At 43.5% G+C, this 11,764-nt stretch overlaps 1 protein-coding gene across 14 annotated transcripts in view; it reads right to left on the minus strand.

The window, feature by feature from the left end:
* Positions 1 to 11,764, minus strand: part of PITPNM2 (phosphatidylinositol transfer protein membrane associated 2) — a 141,411-nt gene that overhangs the window by 124,899 nt on the left and 4,748 nt on the right. For 13 of the 14 annotated variants that reach the window (XR_008732261.1, XR_008732262.1, XM_055710282.1 and 10 more), the window contains exon 2: positions 204 to 303. The gene's annotated coding sequence lies outside the window, so the exon portion shown is untranslated. Of the gene's footprint in view, positions 1 to 203; positions 304 to 4,975; positions 4,997 to 11,764 lie in introns of those variants that run through there. The other variant, XM_055710261.1, reaches the window with a different exon arrangement.

Genomic DNA, 11,764 nt, shown 5'->3' on the forward strand with positions numbered 1-11,764 from the left:
AGCCATTCTTCCAGACTCCATTTTATCGTGTTCCACCCCTGAGCACCTATTCAAGTGGAACCCAAGCTAAGGTTAATCCCCTCTCACCAGCAGCAAGCTAGTACCTGTCAGACTCATTACCATTCTCCCTAGTAACATCTAATTTATTTTTTTCTAATACAGAAGAAAAAGAACAGCCATCCAGCTGAAATGCCAGAACCTACCTTCTGCAAAAAATCTCTCTAGATGCTTCTGAATGCAGGAGGGAGTAAAGACAGCATTGCTGAAAAAGGATGTCACTGTTGGTCCACATGTGTCAACATCCTAGAGAAAGATAAAACACAGTTCCTTAACTGCCATGCCCATGGGAAATCAACAGCAAGAATAAAGCTGCATTATTTTCACAGTTATACCATGCTAATGGCTTCTATGCAAACAACATAAAGCTACAACATTTTATAATTGCACATCAGAGTTTCTCTGCAGACATCCCTCCGGTATGTCAGAAATTCAATACGTGATAGTAGGCGGCAATGAGCACCTCAGGGATTTAAAGTGCGTTCCAAGCCATGAGTCATCTCTAACTCATGGAAATTAAAAATAAAAATAAAATTTAAAAAAGAGAGAGAAGAAAAAACACATGCACGCATGTTGCACTGACCACTCTCATGTGCTCTCTCCATATGAGACCGTAACTTCCCCCTAAAGCGTTTCCCTTTTAAATAGGGTGTTGAACAATTTCCACAAAGGGAACATCATCACAGACAAAACACCACACCGCAGCCTGCTTTCAGCTAGCCTCCCAGACACCAGGCAGGATCCCCCGTTCAAGGGTGGAAGCAGAGCTGGAGCTGCTTGAATAAACCCTGCAAGCCCTTCCACAGCTGGAGGAGCGAGGAGGAGGCATCTCCCATGGCCGCCGCGGAGGACAGTGCTGCCCGGCCGGAGGGATGGCCAAGACAAGGGTGGTGAACAAGTGGCACCCAGCAGGGCAGCCCCAGCTCCCTTCCCACACAGCTCTGGAAACATCAACCCCAGGCAGACCGTTTACACTTCAATTTCCAGCCCATCAGCTACCTGCTTTCCCCTGAGGCTGATTTCTGTCAGGAGAACTGAGGGCCAGAAGTATAACTTGCAGCCCGTGTGGTTTGTTTCGTTAGGCCACGCAGCTCGTTGCCTTGTGAAGAGTCTCACCGTTTCCTCCGACCACTGGAAAGCTGAACATTGCCTGCCCTGCTGTCCTCCAGGGGACAGCCAGAAGAGAGCAAAGGCTCTGGGACGGAGAAGGGAAGCCGTTCCCCTAACAAGTGACCCACGGGTGGCCAGCACGGCTTCAGGACGTCAGCAGAGATCAGAAGACAGCCCGGCTATGCGTGCAGGGGACGGGGCCTCAGCAGCTCCTGCTCACTCCTGAAAACCACCCCCTCAGATTAAAGCTGCCTTTAACTCCCTGAACACCCCGGCCACAGAAATATTCCGTTCTCCTTCGGGTCAGGAAGGGCACAGTTGTCCTTCCCAGTGGCAGGAGCTGTGTTTTGCATCAGAACACGCACATCTGAGTTCACATCCACACCAAAAAATAAAGCAGCTCCTCAATAGGGACCTCGATCCAAGCCTTCAGACCAGCACCCCCAACTAAAGGGTTATACCAAAAAATTAAAAAAAAAACCAACACCAATACACTCTCCTCGCTGCACCAAAGAACCTGAAATGCTTGGAAAAAACATTTGATACCTTTAGCTGTGCTACCCTGTTACAGTTAACAAATTTATGTCTTACCAACAATTTGAAAAAAAAAACCAAAAAAACCCAAAAAAACCCCAAAACGTAACTGCTCTTTACTCTTGTACCTTCCTGGACAGCAATTTAAAAAAAATAATAGCGCTGCACAAGTGAGATCCATCCTGGACGAAAAGCAAATGCGAGTAACATTTCAGGACCATTAATCTCAGAGATCTCACCAAGAGCAAGCAGGCAGGCAGTTTAAAAATATATTTAGTCCACAAATGCTTATTAACGTTGAATTGCTGATGCAAATGATTGAATATATATTGAAAGTGAGATGTGGGCTTCCTGTTATTTCTGGAGGGTTTTTAAGTTAACCCATATATTGTTTCCCTGGATTCATTTTTTCAGTACTCTGTTCTGTGAATATATCAGAGGCACTACTGTTCAATTATAATTTTCATGCTTATTTCATCTTCCATAATTGTTAGCCTTTCATAAGATACATTATCTCTAAACTGCTAGTGTTGCAGAGCAGCTTCATTTTATGTGATCTTAATTTGCAGAAGATTTTTTTTAATACCTTTTGCAATTAATGTATTGATTTATATTGTGGTGGACTTGGCAGCGCTCGGTTGACGGTTGGGCTCAGTCTTAAGGTCTTTTCAAACCTAAACGACTCTATGATTTGCTGATTCACAGCTAAGCCAGTTGCACAGAGCCCAAATGCCACTTCTGCTTTCCCAGGCTGGGTTTAAGAAAAAAAAAAAAAAAAAGCTGAAAGTGTCGAGCATCAACACTTTCTCAACATTTGCTTAACTTATGTCAAAACCTTCTGTGATGCAACTATTAGATGTGGAACTATCTGAGCTGGAAAGTACAGGTCCAGTCAGTAGTCCTGTGGTTTAGGAGTCTGCTCTGAGTTTTCAAAGCGAGGGGGTTCCACACACCAGGTCTGGCTCACGTACAGCTTTCCACTGTGGCCTCAAAGCAGCCACCACACATCTGCATCACCACATGCAGAGCACAGGGAACAAGTCCTGCCACACAACGGTCTTACAGCATTTGCTTCGCTTTGCCAGGCACTTGGAGAGTTGAAAGCACCAAGTACGAACAGCCAACCTGATCCAACCATCCACGATCAGCTGCGACTCAGTATTTGTCACACACATACACAGATGCAGTTGTCTTACACACTCACTAGATGCCATTCCTTGAAGTCCCCCAAATCTGATTGCAATGTGCTACAAAGCTGAATCTTAGTTTTCTTTTCGTTCATTGACTATCGCTCTTGTTCCCAATATTAATACAGTCAAGACAAGATCATAAATAAAATGGACTCTGCAGGCTGACAACAAAATTAACAGTGCAAATCATTGCTACTTTTAAAATTACATCTTTAAATCAACTGAAGAAAAATATTACAAGATTTGATAGATATAAACCTGTCAAGAATCTGTGCGCGTACTTTGGGGCAGAATTAACCCACTAAATTCTGAAGGAATCTTTTAAGTAAAAAAAATTTCATAAAGGGAAATTTAAATTGTTTCTTCCCCCCATGTTATATACAATGTGATGATTTAAAGCCCAAAGGATCTTCTCTCTAAATTACCTATTCAAATCTGTAGGACGGAAATCTATTTAAATACAAGATTTTAATCTTGCTTTGCATGTGAACTGTTAAAATGATTTTTCCAGGAAAGCAAGTGTCTCATTAGTCCTTTTAGCTATTCTACCATACTGATCTGCAAGTAAACAAAAACCCTCACATTACCTTTCTTTTTAAAAAGGATTAGTTATATCTACAAGTTTTTTTAACCCTATATACATCTAGTCTGATTGAGTCTTGCCACTGTTAACACAATAATTCACTCATCAAGTGCATCAGGATTTGTCAATATCTATTCTACATTTGTTTTGTAAGCCAGACAAGTTTCTGTAGAAGCTGGATATGCCAGACAACATCCTCTCAAAAGAAGCGTCCACTATAACCTACAGTTAAGCAAATAACTTCTAAAAATCTGTTGGCCCAGAGCCCCGGTCCCTTGCACTGCCTTTGCAGAGCAGAGCGCAGCTCTCTGCGTCAGCAGGGGCCTGGACTCACGGTGTCAGAAGGAGTTTCGCTGTTCAGCTGACCCACTGCGGCAGCAATCCCGAAAGCCTCACTGGGGAACTTGGGCAAACCTGGAAAAGCAGACACAAAGCCTCCCCCATTCAAGAGGATCAATCTTCCTATCTGCTTTATTCTTTTTTTGTTTCAGTGTTGGGTTTTTTCCTTTTCTGTAGATTGGGGAAGGATGACAAAACTTCTTGTTTTCAGTGAAAATAAGAATAAATGGTCTGAAACAATTACTCCAAACAGAGATACAGAGTTCTCTACATGCTTGCTAACAATACTGAAATCAAAAGTGATTAAAAGCAAAAACATATCAGAAAAACAGAAACTGAAAGTACTGTATTTAGGAAAACATAAATACCAGCATTTTCTCTACAGTAAACACTGAAAGTTAAAGGTAATTAATACCATCTAGGCCATTACCACATATTTATAGAACTTGTTTTCTGGAATAATCATACACAAGTCACCTGGACTATATTCCCAAATCATCACTTTTTAAAGTCACTGCAGTTTGCAGAGGCCTCACTGATGCTATTAATTTGCTTATTTTCACATGTGAGAACAGATTACAATACAAAAGTTAAACTTAAAAACTGTCAGTTTTAAGCCTCTTTTAGATTGCTACTAATTAACCCTGTCTGCATTTCAGAAACATTTGGTGATAAGTGGTAATCAAATATATAGTTAAAACTGTTTCTATTTATGATGCTACTGGATTGCAGGAGACTTTAGCATTATTAAACAAGGGACACATTTGTCCCAAAGCAAACCACCAGGAAAAAGCAACCCAACAAGCACATTGAGAAGAGAGAGTTAATGCAAGACTTCCCTAAAGGCTAGAAGAACATTTTTATTATGGGTGATTTGCAAAGACGAGCAACTTTACAGACTTCCTCCCTTCCTCGAAGGGCTTTCAGGGAAGCACCTCTCCAAGGAAGTCTCTGGGCATCAGAGCAGCTCAGAATCAAACCCATGCAAAGACCAAGTCTGGTATCGGAACAGCAGGAAAGCAAACTATAGCTATTAGCAGACAGATTCACATGCAAATACATTTTGCAAGGAGGAAGAGGTGCCACCCAGCTGGCGGTAAGCAGCTCATTTTTAGCACAAACGCTGAAAACACTATGTGACACTAACAGAACTGGCATTTACCTTTCCACGGAGGACGATTCATTACAAGATGCCTTCTGCTGGCTTCTGAAGGCTTCTCTGCTTAACTGATGTGCTGCGCTCCACTTCTCAATCTTTCCTCCTAAGAGGTACCATCATCACCGCCACCACTAAAACACTTTATATTGGTGGGACAGGCAGAGTTCCCACCTCACCATTACCCGAACAAACACACTTGGTGATGACCACAGACCAGAACACATTGGCCCCACGTTCAAGATCAGAGCCCTGTCGAGCAAGTGCAAAGATAATAGAAAAAGAGATTCACGTGCTGTTTCTGCAAAGTCAGAGACAGTGACAGCACTATCTTGCAGGGATAAATGAACTAGCAAAATTGTTCCTAGCGAACACCACAGCTGTTTTAGCTCAGCCTACTGCTTTTGCACAATCTGCATTAGTAAATACTAAACCCTAACAAGTGTCAGCTGTGGTCAAGCACTGCATGGCCGTGGTTTGGAAGCATCAGTTTCAGGCCACGGGTAGTCACAAGAGTCCTTTTATCCTCAGAGAAGGTGTTTTCTGTTCTCCTACCAGTTAGTCACCCTCAAACAATAAGGGCATGTAAGTGAGCAACTGAAAAGCAGCAAATTGGAGAGAAATAAAAATCCTGAAGAACTCTGTAGGCAGAAAAACAGGCTCTAGGATGTGCCAGGAAATTAATTAACATGCAAGATAAATGCAGCAGTTAACTAGAAAATATGAGCAGCTCTGAAAGGCACCTAAACCATTTTCCCCTATCTGATGCTTGTAGCATCTGGACCCTCCGAAGTCCCCCTGGGGTTACATTCCTTAAGGAGCACTGGATCCTGGCCTCACTGCAAGCAGCCAGACCCAAGGGGAAGGGAGAAAAAGCAAACAGCAAAATGTTGCCAGAAAGCTGCCTGGGTTCTGGATCTTGCTGTAGCTATAATGAGCTTTTCATTTGCAAAGCCTTCTCCTTCCTTTCTTAAAAGTCATTACTCCCTTATATGAAATGGGAAGCATTACAACCCTGATTGCTCTGATGAGGCTGCCAGAAAAATACATTAAGGAAAAAAAAAAAAAAACAACCCAACCTACACACTATATGCAACCTTACAAGACTTTTATGAACCTCCCATCAGTCTCTGTAAAGTGGGAAATCACATTTAACATCACACAACAGCAGTTGCAAGCTGTTCTCGACACCTCCAGGACACCTCACCTTCCCAGACAGAGGATGACCTCCTGCCTCTGTGGTGGCATCCCAGAATCTGCGAACAGCCGCATCTGCTCCATGCTAGTACGGTATTGTTTTGAGGGAGGCAGCTACAGATTCAGATCTGAAAAATCAGCGTTTATAAGCATCCATTTAGAGTAAAGCTTCAAATTCCCCTCCAAGAGAAGTATAACCTACAAGATTTTTTTTTCCAGGACCACAAAAGTACGGGGGGACGGGGACAGGATGACTGACACCCAGAAAAAGCCTCTTGGTGGGTTCAGCACCTGTGTATGCAAAAGGCGCTTTATCTTTTATGCATGACATGCTTTCCCCCCTGTGAAGACTTCTAAGTGAATCAGTTAGACAGGGCCTCTACAGCCTGCTTTTAGGAGGACCTTTTTTTTCAAAACATTATTTTAATTCAACCATTTGATTTATATTACTTTCCAGTCATTTCTAGCTAAGTATATTTCAAGCAGAAAACTCTGCATCAGCTTTCACCTTGCCCCTTTCCCATATAAATGTGGCAATTAGCACAGAAAAATTAGTCAGCTATGCAGTATTTCACCTTAAATAAAGCAGCTCAAGAAATAATACGCCATTTAATTGGTAGTTGACAGCCAGGGAAGAAACAAAGTGTCTCAGTAACATGCTTAAAGAGGGTTTGAAATCCATTGGTAGACCTTGATGGAAGCCTGTCGTTGTCAATGGAGCCCGCAATCCCTAATTGCTCAGTACTGTGCTTTTATTCTCTGTTTTATCAGAGCTCATCTGCTGATCAATGAGGAGTCCCATGGAATAGCACTCTGAATTTCAATGTCAACACAGCAGTACCATGGTAATGATCGAAAATATTTACATATTGCCTCATTGATCGTGGGGTGTTCTTTTCCAACCATCTGGCTACTGGGCACTGATTTTTTTAATTTTGTTTTATTTTTAGGGCTTTAAATAGTTGTCAAGCAGGTCAGTTGAACGTCTTTACAGCTAACATTCAGCATTCCACCTGAAACAGGTTCTCCTGTTATTTTTAACCCAGAACATTAGCAAAAGCATTAATCAATTTCATCCCATCTCAGGGAGGGAGCAAAAAATAATTCTCTTAATGAGGACAAAACCCAGAAAAACAACAAACACCTGCTCCGTGCTTACCAGAATGATGCGCCAATTCAGCTACAAGGTCTCATTTTTAATGTGACTCGAGGGTGTCAACATTTTGACAACAGATGAGTCAAATGGAAATATGTCATTCACTCTGCGCTTGTTGCCAGCCTCGAGATAGAGGAACCCTGTAGGGGCTGCTTTTTCCACCTCCAGATGGAATACCTCATGATAACGGCAACGCTAAGCCCCTGGGCTCTGCAGCGTTTGCCTGTGTTTATACTGCCTTTAGTAACTGCTCAAGTTATCAAAGCCAGGCGGTTCAGGCCAGCTGCTGCCATACAGCCTGCAAGGATAAAGCTTAAACAAGCACCAGTTAGTGTCCTTTGCCTTCCCCCGGCCGAGTCTGTGCACCCAGAGATGCACCCAGCTTGCCCTTGGCTGTCACCGGCAGGTGCGCCAGGCTGGGTACACCTCACCTGGCCATCACCTCTGGCACTCAGCGGGGCCAGAGATACCTGCCTGGGCTACATAAAGCAAGGAACTGCGGTGAGAAACAGGACTGAACCTCAAGAAAATCCAAACGAAAGCACCAAGCACCTCTCCACAAGGTGCTCCGAGCACCAACATCTTGCACTCCCCCAGCACAGCACAAGCAGCTTCAGTTAACTCTTGCCTCGCTGTTCCCAGGTTTCCATGTAAGAATAAATTTTTTAAAAGCTTTGAAAAGCTCACCTGCATGCATTCTTCTAGGAAGCTTAAGAGCAAGTTAAACAAAATACGCAGGAAAGACTGACATCTACAAGTCTGCTGCAAGAGATGTCTGCAGAACTTTCAACAGGAATATTAAAAAAGTGGTTCTCAAACAGCTGAGAAACTGATGTCCAGGGTTTTTTTAGCAGCTCCAAACCTGTTCAAAATCAGAAGCTGACTCTCCTAGCTGCTGGTAACATAAACTTGATTTAAGAAGAACAGGAGGTCTATTAGTCAAATTATACTTGGCCTTTAAACCAGGAATAAAACCACTCTCTCAACACAGTTTAGCTGATGATTTTGGTAACAACGTGGAAGATAAAACAATACCTCTTTTTTTCAGTTCTACTTTTGTAACAAGGAATAAAACACAAGTTCTGTCAGCAAAATGACATACGGACAACAAAAGACAGGGCAGCTCTGACATACCTATCTTTGATAACACAGATACCTCATTAGACAAAACCTCCCTTTTATGCCAAGCTCCTTTTTCTGCTGGGGCAACTGTATGAGGGAGAGGGACAGAAGCAGGACACAAGGCGGCTCTTTCCCCTCCATCCTCTCCACCCAGATGTTTTTGCAGTCATGACGCAGATCCGGCTCTTGACCTAATGAGGTCCACTGAAGGAAAAGCACCTGCGAAACATGGGGAGCAGTTTTCCTTACAGCTTTGCATAAATAGTTATTGCTGTTAGAAACCAGTTTATAAATAACTCTGAAAAGTTTTACTCTCCAGAGCCTTCTCCCCTGCACCCTGACACAACAATGCTGCATTTCCAACACTACTATTTCTGTCAGCAGAGCATCAAGGGGAGATACCAAGGCGCATACCCTCAGCAAAGCAAGTCCAACCATGTCTTGCTCTTCTAAACAAAACGATACATTAAAACTGAGAAGCCAGAGCCACACACAGAAACTACTAAAAAAGTTCAATCCTTCAAGTAGGCTTGTCTTTCCCTCGCAGGAAGGTAGGGTGTTAGATAAATGTGCCTTTTTGAAAAGCCTATTTATAGGCATTAAATGTAAGCAAAAGGCGGCATTAAAAATTATTCCCCAGTCCCAAAACAGACAAAAGACACATTACGTCCGCACCAAACATATTTTTGAGACTATTTGATGGGAGACGTTTACCATCTGTTAAAGTTAAAACCTGGAACAATATTTTACAGTCCAGGTACAGGTTAGACAAATAACAGGTCCCAAGAGTCTGGATAAACAATGCTAAAAAACAAGGGAGAGAAGGAAAACAAAACTAGCTATCTGCTCTTCTCCATCAGCTTGCTTTGGGGAGCAGAAGCCTAAAAGCACCATGCTAGCCCTACTGAAAAAAATAACAGCCTCCCTGGAAACAAGGAAGACAGAGCAAAAGTGGAGACAGAAAACTCTGGGATTTTCACTGTCTCTTTTATCAAATTGTAACCTGCAACTTTTCAGATGTCTGCTACTGGCTTACCCTTACTTAAAACAGGAGCAATCCTCCACCCTTCCTTGTAAAGAGCACTGAAAGTCAGCCACAGAGAGTGCTACTGAGGAGATGAGGATGGCAGAGAAAAAGCGAGCGAGAGGCCTTCCTCCCCCTTCTGTTCTTTTCCACAAAATATCTCAAGAGTTATTTACATACTCGTATCCTGAACTCCCCCTCCAGTTTCACAGTTTGCAGTTAACTCTGTGTTCTGCTGGAGATAACACATGTTTAGCTCTCAGCATGTTTAGGCTAGAACACCCTCTGAACGTAACGCCAGGTCACCAAGCCCACGGAGGGAGGTATTTCCAGATGCAGAGACTGGCTGCAAGATAAGACAGAAATACCAGGCTCCATCTCTCCACCACCCTGAAGAAATCAGCCTACTCAGTGAAGGAGACAACTAAACAGCTTGGCAACGCCTACAAGTGGTGCTCAACCTCAGATCCAGTGAAAAGATGTAAATATTTAGATTTCAATTTCATCTGATACGATAAATATAGAATGTCTATTTCCTTCTTTTTAAAAAAAAATCAACATTAAAATAGGTAAGCGAACCACATAGAGAAAATGATTCTGCAGTGTTTCCACCTTTAGGAGGAGGTTCTTAAAGTTATGGTATTTATCTCGAAACAAATTACAGTCACAAGTGAAGTCACTGCTATTGAGTTGTCTTCTGACGTATATAAAACATAATTACATGTCTATATATAAATACACCCATAAAATTGTTTTGCTGTTCATTCCAAACATCTAGCGGCTGATGGCAGTGCTTTATTTTTTTTACCTCCTAAGAAATGCCCATGGCCCTTCAGGGCTCCCTGTGGAGTGATAACTCTGACTCCAACCCAAATCATCTGAAAAAAGCCCCAGAGCGAGCCACCAAGTCCTGAAGCAGGCTCCTTACAACGAACCCATGCAACACACAGCATCAGCTGCACTGGTTTACCACGGCTGTACTATAAAAACCTGAAGCCCTTCCATAACCTCTTAAAGCACATAATGGAATTAAGGCCCCACTACACATCCAGAGTTAAGTCACGCAAATATCAAACTTCTCTGGAGCTGGAGATAACGCAGCTGCACCCTTGAAGCGCCAACATATTTTGAAGTGCTCAACGCGCTGACGTGATTACACACTCCCACCCTCCGCATCAGTTATTGCACCGTTAAAGCAAAATGCCTTCTCAGGTCACTGCTCCCTGAGTTAAGTCAGCTAGTATGCTTGAATTAGTGTCCCAAAGCTCTGCGATCATTATGCAAGTGCCAGCAAACCACACAAATCAGAGTTAACTTCCCTATCCCTTACAAGAATTGCTGCTGCGATGACTAATTACGAAACTTTTAGCTGTTCATGATTACCTTTCCCAAGTGATCCTAGTTACACTGCAACGATCAGGTGTGCCTTCCCAGCAAACGACCTCTTGTTTCATTACTGGATTGTCTGGACCTCTGCTCCCCCCACCCATGGCGAGATGACAGAACCCGGTGGAAAAACCCTGAGTAGCAATCCCAGTATCTGGTCCCTGACAGGAGAAAGAGCTGTTTAAACAAACAGGGAAGTATGAGTGGCAAATCACTCCTCCTAGTCGCATCAAGGGAGTCTCTCCAACTCACCTAAGCTCAGCTGCCTTCCTGCAGAAGAAAGTTTTAAGATTCTGGCTTACACCGTCACAGCACTCACCAACCTCAGCTGTCCAAACACAACAAAGTCAGGATGGCAAAAGCTGCACAGAGTCCTCGCTATCCAAGATACTCGGTGCTCAGGGGTTGGTTTTTTGTGAAAAAAAAAAACGGAGGTCCACAAGAATGCAGATTTCTGGATGCTGCAGCTCTTCAAATCTGTCTGAGCAAGACGCTCTGGAGGCTGTTTAAAAGCCAGAAGAAAAAAAAAAAAATCGAATTTGGAGTCCTCAAAAGCACTAGCTCAGTAAGAAGCTGAAGATTAGCCTTTGCTGCTGAAGGGTTGTGGGAAGCCCCAGCACTCCTCAGGGTGCCCACACTCCTACCCAGACAGCTGCCTTCTGCCCAGCACATTCCTTACTCAGAAGAGGTGTTTGCTTCCCGATCCTGCCCTCCGTGGCGTTGCAGCTGCAGTCAGAGCGCTGGCATGTGCCCTCCTGCCTGGCAGCAGCCCGGAGGACGCCGGAACAGTGACCCCGACACCTTCACTCCTGAAGTTGGGAGCACCCTGCCAGGGCTGGCGGCTTCGCTGTAGCTTTCCACACCCTTCACTGACCCAAGCTGCATTAAACCACCCAGGATAACCGTATCC

Source organism: Falco cherrug, chromosome 1, assembly GCF_023634085.1.
Source record: "Falco cherrug isolate bFalChe1 chromosome 1, bFalChe1.pri, whole genome shotgun sequence".
Classification (NCBI taxonomy): domain Eukaryota; kingdom Metazoa; phylum Chordata; class Aves; order Falconiformes; family Falconidae; genus Falco; species Falco cherrug.